We start from the raw sequence: 12,133 nt of genomic DNA, 5'->3' as shown, positions 1-12,133 counted from the left end.
TGTCATTGTGAATCCCTTCTCTTATGATATGTGTGTGCTCATGGGCTTTGCAACGGTAACGTGGCAAGTTAAGCTGGTCACGACTAACCACATCTGCTAAATTTCAAGGATTTTGTTGCATTACATCTGCACAACTTAACTGCACCTAAACTAAGATTTGGTCTGTGAATTTCAAGCGTTTTGTTATACTATTGTTTTTATACAGTCCACTAGCCATAGCCAGTGGCCACAAACTTTGGCCATGTCCACTGTTCATGTTCCCCCAATATGTTTCTTTTGGACCCACTAGGTGGCCACAGCCTTTGGCCGTGGCACTATGCATGTCTTTTGGGCCCACTAGTCAGGGCCTTTGGCCCTGGCCAGTGAGCACAGCCTTTGTTCATGCCCACTGTATATTTTAAAACCCTACAGTGCCACTAGCCATGGCCTTCCGCCATGGTCAGTGACCACGGCCTTAGGCCGTGTCCACTATACATGATCCCCCAATATGTTTCTTTTGGACCCAATAGGTGGCCATGGCAACTATACATGTCTGTCAAGCCAACTAGCCAGGGCATGGCCAGTGAGCACGGCCTTCGTGATCACTGGCCAGGGAAATATTGCACCCCTTGACATGTTGCCCCAATAGGTTACCCCACACCTCTCTGTAGCTGTAAAATTCCACTTTTTTTGTATTAATCACATTTTTTAACTCTTTTTTTAAAACAAATATTTACAGTTATTATACATGCAACACACTTTCAAAAAATAACCCTGAATATGAAAAATAACCTTGAATATGTAGAAACGTTCGAGCTCTGGAATTGGTCATCAGTCCCCCCCACCACAACTCTCTAATTTCATATAGTGTTCTCTTTCCCCACCCCACCTCTAGCCTGATGCTATTTCATCCCTTTCCACCTCCAAATTGCATTCTTTAAATTTCAGTTTTCTGATAACTGTGAATATTACCCCAAATATTTGTGAACATCACTCAAATTGGACAAAAAAATGGCAGCTATTCATTCCTGAAAAGACAGTTTGTTGCAAAGCACCTTTGGAGATATCACTATAATTTTTGGAGAAAAGGGCACCCGATTCTCTGTCATATATTTAAAAAACTACTGGATGCAATAACCCCAGTCCCCACAGGAAAAATCAAGCCAGCGCTTCGTGCCCATGTTGTTTCATTCCTGTCCAATTCCGTGCAGCAGTTTTTGCAGTGTGCTTAAGCAAAAATTTGACTTTTTCCTCTAGTGGAAAATGAATCAGGACTAGGCCGAAACTGCATTTATTGTTTTCCTAATAACTTCTTTATTTTTGTACAGATCTTTCCTAGACTTTCCAGTCTGGAAGGAGGGTGCGGGTGTGGGGGGAGGGGGTGACGGGCGTAAATACAATCCTTTTTTGGGTTTTCCTATGGTACTTAATACTCAACTTAACTATAGTGTAGCGACTGTCCAAAACGTCCACTCAATTGGTTTTCCCTCCCTAACCTTCTCCAATTACCCCTTATAACTCATCCCTCCATGTGATGCACATTTTGTTTCTGAACACGTCTTGCGGCATGGCCTCTGTAATCTTGTGAGATTCCCACCGTCTTTCCTACATAAACTGAAGATTTTCTACCCTTAACAGACTCCCCAAACCACCTCCAAATTCCCAACTTCACATGATGTCTTTTTTCCACTCAAGACCTCTAGCCTGGTGTGATTCTATTTTCCTTCAAATCAAGTAGTGTTCCACTAGGAGTGAAAGCATTAACAGAAGAGTTTTGAGTCTCTTTCTGATGTTGAGAACGTTATTACATTCTGTAAGGGCGTCGGGGAGTTCATTGCAAAGTTTGATGGCATCCTTTTTCTTCCTCCAAATAGTATTTTGAGTTCTTTTATTTGCGGCTTCACCCAGTAATATCACGGGAATCATTACCATCTTACAACAAAAGAAAAGGTGACTTTTCATTTCTGAAAGGACCAAAACCGATATAAAAAAAGGTTTAAGTTACAGGGGCATCCCTATGTCTCTGTCGAATATTTTAAAACTACTGGATTTACCCCAAACCAGTCAAGGAAATTAATTCAAAGCTTTGTTTCCATATTGTGTATCATTTCGTGCTAATCTGCCAACTGCTTTCACGATACTGCTATTCAAAAACTGCACTTTTTCTCAATGGGAAAATAAATAAGAGAAGGCTGAAAACTTCATTTTTATATTTTCTTAATAACATTTTCATTTTGTAACCCCTTAACTGCTGAGCTTTAATCAAGTCTATGCAAAAAGGATGAGCATGCTCGTCCTTGGCACTTAACGGGTTCATGAATTGTTCCCAACATTTCCAGTATGGGTGGGCCCTCTGCAAACCTTTTGTTTGGCAAATGTAATCCAAATCCATCTAGCAAGCAAAATGTTATTAGCCTCGCTCGGGCTCTTTGCTGCAAAGCTCCAACTCTGATATGAATGTTTTAAGAAGCACGGGCACCCCCTCTCTGTTGAATATTTTAAAAACGACTGCATGGGTTTACCCCAAACCAGTCAAGAAAATGACATCAATACTTTGTGGCCAAGTTGTTCTTATTTGGTCCAAATCTGGGAAAATGAATTTGCGGAAAGCTGTGGTGATTTGTTTTCTTTATAACTTTTTTATTTGATAACATATTGTTCCCAAAGTTTCCAGATTCGGGGATGGGATCCTTGACAAACATTTTGTTTTGAACATTTCATCCAAATCCATCCACTGAGTCAAAAGTTATTAGCAATAGAATTTTGGTGAAAAAAATGCTGCTTTTCATTTCTGAAAATCCTCTCAGCCTCTTGGCTGTAAAGCAAGATATTAGATATAGCATTTTTTGGGGAGCAGGCGCCATCGGCTTCCCCGTCAAATATTTGTAAAACTCCTGGACAGATTAATTACAAACCTGTCCCGGAAATCGAGTCAACGCTTCATGCCCAAGTTGTTTCTCATTTGGTCTAATTCCGTCCAGCAGTTTTTGCGCTTCAGCTTGACAAAATTTGAACTTTTTCTCCATGGGAAAATGAATGGGACTAGGCTGAAAAGAGTGTTTTTTTGCTTTCTTAATACCCTTTTCATTTTTTAAAGGATCCTTCCCAAACATATATGTTGTTTGAAAAATAACATCCAAATCCGTGCTCCAAGTCAAAAGTTATTAATAATAGTGGTTTTGCATTTCCTATGGTCCATGTAGTTCACCTTAACTATAGGCCGGTAAGCACCACCCTATAATATATTTAGTAAAAAAACCTTGATTAAAGAGACGTTAAGGTGAACATTTAACACAACAAATCCCTTGAAGGTCAGCACACAATTCAGGCTAAGCCACTTTAACTACTCGTTCTGTCTGGTTGCCAGACCCGGTAATCATAAGGCCCTGTCTGCTCAATTATCTTGTAAGGACCATGCCCTTATGAGATAATACATAATGATCAATCTCATGTCTCATGTCATCAGTGATGTAATCAGTGATGTCATATAAGATATCATTAGTGATATCATCAGTGATGTAATCTCTGATGTCATCATTGTGGTTATACGCTGCAAAGCAGAAGGCGTTTAGGTGACTTTGTCTTAATTGTCTGTCGAATTTCAAGGGTTTTGTTTCGTTACATTTTTATTTTAATGTCTATTTAACTAAGGTTTTTTCACTAAATGTGAAAGGTTGTGTTGCAATGTATGGTTCATGATACCTGTTTTCAAACTGAATGGGCCTTATTACAACCCTGCCAGGGAATTTCAAAGGTTTTGTAGCTATGTATATGTCACATTAAATCTGGCCATCTTAACTCTCTCTTAGCTAAAGATCTTTTCACTGAATTTCAAGGGTTTTGTTATACTATTGTTTCTTTGGGGCCCACAAACCATGGCATTTGGCCGTGTACACTGTAAATGTTGCACCAATAGGTTTCTTTTCGGTCAACTAGCCATGGCCTTCAGCCATGACAAGTGGCCATGGCTGTCGGCCTTGGCCACTGCGCATATTGCACCAATACGTTTATTTGGGGCCCACTAGCCATGTCCTTCAGCCACGGCCAGTGCCAACAGCCTTCGGCCTTGGCCACTGTACATATTTTACTAATAAGTTTCTTTGGGGACCACTAGCCATGGACCGTGGCCATAACGTTTGACCTTGGCCCGTGTCCATTTGGCACCAATAGCATTCTTTGGGTCCCACTAGCCATGACCTTTGGCCATGACATGTGACCACAGCCTTCTGTCTTGGTCACTGTCCATGTTGCACCAATATTATCTAGCACCAAGGCCGATATATATAAGATTTTTAAGGAGCAGGGCCCCCCCATGACTCTGACAAATATTTTAAAAACTACTGGATAGATGTACCACAAACCAGTAAAGGAAATTAAATCAATGCTTTGTGCTCAATTATTTCTTATTTGGTCCAAATATGTCAATCAGTTTACATGCGACAGCTGTTTAAATACTGCACTTTGTCTCCATGGGAAAACGAATTGGAGTAGGCTGAAAACTGAGTTTTTATGTTTTGTTAATAACATTTTGTTTTTGGACAAATTGTTCACAAAATGTCCAGTTTGGGGGAGCCTTAACAAACTTTTTGTTTATAAAAAAAATCCCTCCACATGCATCCAGCAAGTTAAAAAATATTAGCTTCTCTCATATAAAGGTTTAAAGGAGCAGGCAAAACAACCTTCTCTGTCAAATATATTACAATGGATGGATTTACCCCAAACCAATCAGGGAAATTAAGTTAACACTCTGTGCCCAGGTTGTTTCTTATTTGGTCACAATCTGCCTAGCGGTTTCTGCTCTACAGCTGGTCTTTAACTGAACTTTTTCTCTATGGGAAAATGAATGGGAGCAGGCTGAATACAAAATGTATTTTAAGATTTCTTAATAACATTTTTATTTTTTAATGTATTGTTCCCAGAATTTCCCGTTTGGGGGGCCTTCACAAACCTTTTGTTTGGAAAATTGCATTCACATGCATTCAGCAAGTTAAACATCCTTAGCCTCTCTCCTCGTTTCTGCTGCAAAGCACCAAGGCTGTCAAAAAGGTTTAAAGGAGCAGGGGGCAGCCCCTTCTCTGTAGAATATTTTTTAAACTACTGTATTGATTTACCCCAAACCAGACAAGGAGATTAAGTCAATGCTTTGTGCTCAAGTTGTTTCTTATTCTGTGCAAATCTACAGTTTTTGCGCTGCGACTGTTCAAAAACTGCACTTTTGTCTATGGTAAAATGAATGGGAGCAGGCTGAAATCGAAAGGTTTTTTTTTCTTAATAACTTTTTCATTTTTAAATGTATTGTTCCCAGATTTTTCAGTTTGGGGAGGGGGCCTTGACAAACTATTTGCTTGGAAAGATAAATCCAAATCAATCCAGCAAGTACAAAGTTATTAGCAATAGAATATTTTAAAAACTCCTGGATGGATTTACCCCAAACCAGTCTCGGAAACCGAGTCAACTATTCGTGAGCAAAGTTATTTCTTATTTGGTCCAAATCCATCCAGTGTCTTTTGTGCTTCGGCTTTACCAAAATTGTACTTTTTCTTTATGGAAAAAGAATGGGAGTAGGGCAAAAGTTGTGTTTTTCTGCTTTCTTAAAAACTTTTACATTATTTAACAACTTTTTCCCAAAAGGTCCAGACTGGAGGGGGCCAGTGACACACCTTTTGTTTGGAAAATGTGAGCCTAATCCATCCTGCAAGTCAAATGTTATTACGATAGAATTTTCGGATTTCCTGTGACTCATAGGCACCACCTCAACTATAGGGCAGCGACCGCTGACCAATATTATATGCGTCTGAGTGACTAAGCTACACAAATATTATAAGTAAAACTAAATTTACTAATCACAAAAAGATAGGGTAAGTATAACTTGCACAAAATATGACTTAAGTTCTTACTTAAGCTACATAGTTAGTTTAGCAAATGAGCCCCATACATGTTTATTTTTAATTTTTAATTAACACTTCTCCATTTGCCCAGTGGGATCAGGGGCTAACAATACATTCTTCATCTAACATAGGTAATGCAGATTACCACTCTTCAACGGGTATGGGTAACCTTTAAGAGACAAGCCCATCCCAGTGACAGGTGGGCTTTTTGACACACTGACAAGAGTCTCTGGTCATATGGTGGTATAAATGCATATACCCCTTAACTTGGACTTTATCTCTGGGGACTTCTTACTCTCCCACTCATGACTTCATTGTTGGTGCTATCTCCCTTCACGTGATTGCTATTAACTCTAGAATATTTAGGCTACACAGCGAATAGGATGACCCTTACACAGAGTGAACATCTCCAGTTTCATGGCGGTTACATGTATCACCTTCACATTAATAACGGGGCCAATATCCTTGGGCTATAGGTTCATATGAGGCCCAGGTTTATGAAAATCCTGTCAACTGGGCCACGCTCAATCACGAACCTTAGACTCTGCAATCAGCGTCTTTTGATCAGTTTCATGTATTATGCTTTTTTCCGCAGAACATTAATGAACACTTTAACTGCCCTTTGGTTATATATATATATATATATATATATATATATATATATATATATATATATATATATATATATATATATATATATGTAAAAACAGAGTAGCCAATTCTAGTGCACTGCCTAACTTGTAGCTGGTGCTAGGAAAAGGAAGCTATGGCCAAGCTCCTTACTGTATAAAAAAACACATGTGTATAGAGGGTTGTAACACTACAAAAAACCCCCTACCAAACATGCCAAAAGTATTCCCAGCACTCAAGACCAAAACACCTTCTTACAAAAATATTTCGTTTTTATTAATTATAAAAACAAATAACCAACTGTGCAAATATGCAGTAAAGGGTAGGTGTAAATAACAAACCTCCCCATGGCATACAGGTTAAACAACACTCACCCCCCAGGGTGGAAAATCGCCACGCGTTCCGCCTGGATATACCAAGCTTCCTCAGGCTGATCAAACTCCAAATCCGTGTAAACACATCCCATTTAAAACTCAAGGAAAGCAACTCGAGCGAGGGGCTCCTCCCCCTTCTCATTATTTCCGATCACATGATCGCTTCGTGCCGCATTGTAAAGTACATGGAGCGGACCGCCATTGTTAAATGACTAAATAGTCAATTGTGTTACTTCTGAATGCAATGCGCTGGTTATGAAGTAAATGCCATTTTAATACGAGAATGAGTGGGGAAAGAGCTCCTCGCTACACATGGGTAAACCTTGTCAACCTTTATGAATTTGGTGGCGAGCCGTGTTTGGCTTTTAAAATAACACACTACAAACCCAGGGACGTAATGGGTAAACTCTTGTCAAGGTTGACAAGGTTTACCCATGTCAGAAAAAGGCGCACTAGCGCAGTTAAACACGAGCTAATGTGTTAAGAAATTAATGTTTTTAATCAGGGAGATGCAATGTGTAGCGAGGAGCTCTTTCCCCACTCATTCTCGTATTAAAATGGCATTTACTTCATAACCAGCGCATTGCATTCAGAAGTAACACAATGACTATTTAGTCATTTAACAATGGCGGTCCGCTCCATGTACTTTACAATGCGGCACGAAGCGATCATGTGATCGGAAATAATGAGAAGGGGGAGGAGCCCCTCGCTCGAGTTGCTTTCCTTGAGTTTTAAATGGGATGTGTTTACACGGATTTGGAGTTTGATCAGACTGAGGAAGCTTGGTATATCCAGGCGGAACGCGTGGCGATTTTCCACCCTGGGGGGTGAGCGTTGTTTAACCTGTATGCCATGGGGAGGTTTGTTATTTACACCTACCCTTTACTGCATATTTGCACAGTTGGTTATTTGTTTTTATAATTAATAAAAACGAAATATTTTTGTAAGAAGGTGTTTTGGTCTTGAGTGCTGGGAATACTTTTGGCATGTTTGGTAGGGGTTTTTTGTAGTGTTACAACCCTCTATACACATGTGGTTTTTTATATATATATATATATATATATATATATATATATATATATATATATATATATATATATATATATATATATATATATTCTAACCAAGGACAGGTAAATTGTTCGTTTATTTTTTCAGGACAAAAGCTACATGATGTATATTCTCCCATCCTCCAGCATCTGGAAGTACACAGATTTAGCAGCACAATACTTCAGACACTGGCCCGCCTTCAGAAACAACTTTTTCAAGCAATCCGAACACAACAATACGTTTCTGAATAAAATGTTTGCCCTTCGAGTTCTAAAGAGCCCGGGTTAATCTAATCGCCACTCAAGTTGAACATTCTTGCTTATTAATCTTATCAATTGTGTCACCAAAGATGAAAAATGTGCGATGAACCGTCTCGAAAAATTAGTACACCAAAGAAAACTCTGTATGCCTTTAACATTCTTGTCTAGTAACAGGGCTAGGCGAGGCAACAAAAGCAGCCATGGGGGAAACAATTATATCAACCCATACTGCAGGATGTGAGAGAGCAAGCGCATTCCTCTCCAGGGAGATTTGTATGGTTCCCCACCCAAGACATTCTTTCAGACTTGTGCCGTTAAAGAAACATTAGTACAAAATAGACTTAAAAGAGGCTGATTTCAAAGCAGTTGTGAAAGAACGTTCATAAAAGAATACAATACTGTAGCTTTCACGGCCCGGCTGTGGGGGCCTTCATGGGCTTTAACGGCCCGCCAGCCCGAGCTTTGGTAGGACCCAGTGAAGAAAGGGTCTCAGCTGGGGCTGTGGGCCATTAAAACCCATGTACGCCCACCAGCCGGGGAGTGAAAGCTATTCGCACCCCAGGAATTACTGAGGTGAGGATGTTTTTTTTTTCTTCATCTGACGGGAGATCAGCTCTGCACAAGCCTATCACAAGTCAGAAGAAAAAAAATGCAAAAATAAAATGCAAAAATAAATGCCCACCACCATTTAAATGGAAAAGGGGCTAGGTGTCCCTTTTTGGATGACGGAGGCCATGGAAAACATGTTCGAAAATGGTCGCAGTCAGCTGACATAGTCCCTTTACTATTTTGATGGCAGCCAGACTGGAGGAGGTCGGGGACCGGAGCACAAGGCTCTGGTCCGACAGGTAAGTTAGGGTAGGGGGAAGGGGAATTGGGTTTTTCTAATGTGGGGAGGCAACATAGAGAGCCTCCCTGTTACCTACTCATGTTAGAAAAAGAAAAGGCAAAAAAAGTGCCACCGGGTGTGACGAATCAACTTCCGGTGCACCAGTGATAGAGGGATGAAAATCGGTTTCTAAACCATCAATCAGCCCCACACCTCTAGTAGACCAGAAGGGATCCGAACAGATTGGAAACACAAGTAAATTTTAAACCTCCTTGTCCAATTTTGGTAACGTGGAAGGGATAGAAGGCTTATCTCCGCAAGGTCTTGGATCGTTGGTTAGTTGCAACACAGCAAAAATACAATTATTACCCAATGATAAAAGGGACTCTCCAGTCAAGGTTGTATACAAATATATACTTAATTATTATTACAACAGACAGTTCTAGCACACTACAAAATACAACCCACCCTGTAAAGGAACTCAGAGGACAGATAGTTTCACAAAGAAAAGAGAAGCACTCTGGATATTGACAGGAGGATAGTCGGTAAAGCAATCAGTCTTAACTGTTGAAGGTTATTTGGTTTCAGCACCAAGGGATCAATGGGTTGTAAATAACACAAGGGGCCTTCGGAGAGGGACCAGGGGGACAGAACCACAGTGTACCTGGTGCTTGAGAGGATCTTGATGCTCGACAGCGTCAAGTCGGTTCTAGGATGCTTTGTAGCTTCTACGACAGAGTTCAAGACGGGAGACAGCTGTGGGTATCAGTCGGTAGGCAGTTCGGCAAGCGATGCTGGACACCGGCTGCAGGCTGGCCTACACAGCGGCTTGGGGTCAAGAATCGTTGTCTCAGTGCTGGTTGGCAGATCTGGGGCGCTGGTCGAGGAGTCTCGAACGGCTTTTGTGACTGCAGCGTGTTAACAGCCAGTGGTGCAGCCGGTTTCGGTTCGAGGGTTCGACTGTCTCGAAAATGTCCTTAAATAATGGATGCTGTTTGATGCTTGTTGTGGCACTCCTCCTAGCTTCTTCGCAGGTCATGTGTCGTCCTTTAAGGCAGACGGCCCAAAGATGATGAGAGTGTTTACAGGCAACTGCCTTTTCCTTTGTTCAGAGACCCTCTGGCATGTCCCACCTAGGATGGTTGCTGGCAGAACCTAGCAGGATATGCTGTGTGCTGGCTCGGTACTGGTTCCAGAGCTGCTGGATGGGTCCTCTGAGCCTGGTATCTCCCTCTGTTCCCTGGGAAATGGTTAGGGAGAGATCATGCTTTCTTTGTGGAAATTATTTTCCCTGTGAGATGTTTAGCGGAGGGGTCATGATTTCCTGTTGGAAATATTGGCCTTCCTTCACTGCTGGAAGTTGTAAGGCAGACTGTACCTTCACCCAGGGTCCAAATGAGTCCTTCTTCTTACTCCTTTCAAAATCATCGGATGATCTGCTAAGTGAGGGGCTCAGCCCTCTTTTAAAACCAAATGGGCCTCAGTGATTGATGCAGGATAAGAATACCTTAATGAACCATTCTGGGGTCTCCACCAACAATCTTCTGTTATTTGTGAGGTCATAACCAGAGTGCTTTGCAACAGGAAAGGTAAGGGGTGACAACATATACTACTAAGTCCCACCCATCTTCCTGTCTATTGTGTATCACAGTGTCTCTCTGGTTAATTGAGCTCTCTGTGACTCCTGATCAAAGCAGAGGTCTCCCTTGAAGTTCGTGGCGAGAACAGACTTTCAGTCTCCATCAAATCACATACTTCTTCCCCTGAAAAGGGGTTCCCTGCATGGGTTGCCTACTGTAAACAGTAGTCCCAGACATGACATTCACTGCCCTTCATACATAGGGATGGAAGCTTCCTTCAGGCTGACACATTGCATATCAAAGAGGTGTTGGTGTTTCCTGTCCCTTTCGTTAGTTCTGTAACCAGGCCTCTTTGCACACCTGTTTTCATTTAACTCTCATCAGTATGCGCTGCCACCACACAGGACTTTGACAATAGAACAGGGCAGATCCATGGAGCCTTTGATATTTTAATTAGGCTGGCCATGGCAGGAGGAAAGTGCTGCCTTCCCCATTCAGAGATGCTTTGATGTAACTGTGGCTGTCACATTCCAGCTAAATGTGACAGGGAGGACTGCGCCTGTAGGCTGTGTCCCCACAGAGTACACTTGACTATGTGTTTGCTGTGCAGCGAGCACAGGAAAATGGGTGCGGATTAGCACCACACATTTTCTGAGGTTGATCTCCAATCATTCATTTTAATTAAAAAAATCAAAAAAGCCCAGGCAAGTGCACATTCCCCATGTGGATGGTCGAATTCCTCACATGCCCCCCAGCTTCAACATGTGAACCACCCCCCCCTACTGAGGGTCAGGTTCGTCATCACAGTGAAAGTACCGGCTAAGGCTATCTGCATTTCCATGCTGGGAGCCTGGCTTGTGCTGGATGTCCATATTTAATCCCTGTAGGAATATGGCACAACACAAAGGCTTAGGGTTCTCCCCTTGCATGGCCATTAACCATTGCAGAAGCCAGTGGTCTGTCTGGATCATAAAGTGAGACCCAAAGATGTAGGGTTTCAGCTTCTACACGGCCCACATGACTGCATACGCCTCTTTTCTATGGCAGCCCAGTTCTTTTCCCTTTTTGTCAACTGCATGCTAATGTAAGCAACAGGTTGCTCTGCCCCTTGAGAGTTCAGCTGCGCTAACACTGCTCCAATCACAAAATCACAGGCATCTGGCTGGATATTAAACTCCTGAACATAGTCTGTCACTTTCAGAACTGGTGCCCTGCACAATCCATCCTTTTAATTTATGAAAGGAAGTTTGACAGGCAGGGGTCCAAGTTACCCTTGGCATCTTATTAGTAAATGAAATCATTCAGGGGCATGGCAAGGGTCCCAATCCCTCTGAGGAAGGACCACTAGTATCCAGTGAGACCTAGAAAGGCTCTCACCTGTGTCTGTGTGGTAGGGATGTCCCATAAGGGAATTTAGGGTATGCAACCCACACAAAGACTCAACATTTGAGAATACAAACTAAATATAAATCACCAAATAAGAGCAGTGATAGCACACAGCACTATATATTAAGATGTCCCAATCCTTCACAGCCTGTACATT

At 41.7% G+C, this 12,133-nt stretch overlaps 1 long non-coding RNA gene across 1 annotated transcript in view; it reads right to left on the bottom strand.

Annotated features, from left to right (window-relative positions):
* Positions 1 to 6,973, bottom strand: part of LOC138493193 (uncharacterized) — a 359,366-nt gene extending 352,393 nt beyond the window's left edge. Inside the window, exon 1 of the long non-coding RNA XR_011276302.1 lies at positions 6,872 to 6,973. This is a non-coding gene — a long non-coding RNA (uncharacterized lncRNA). The remainder of the gene's footprint in view (positions 1 to 6,871) is intronic.
* Positions 6,974 to 12,133: the final 5,160 nt, after the last annotated feature.

Source organism: Ambystoma mexicanum, chromosome 10, assembly GCF_040938575.1.
Source record: "Ambystoma mexicanum isolate Mex_15411 chromosome 10, UKY_AmexF1_1, whole genome shotgun sequence".
In the NCBI taxonomy this organism is placed as follows: Eukaryota; Metazoa; Chordata; class Amphibia; order Caudata; family Ambystomatidae; genus Ambystoma; species Ambystoma mexicanum.
This window is presented reverse-complemented; position numbering and strand designations above follow the sequence as displayed.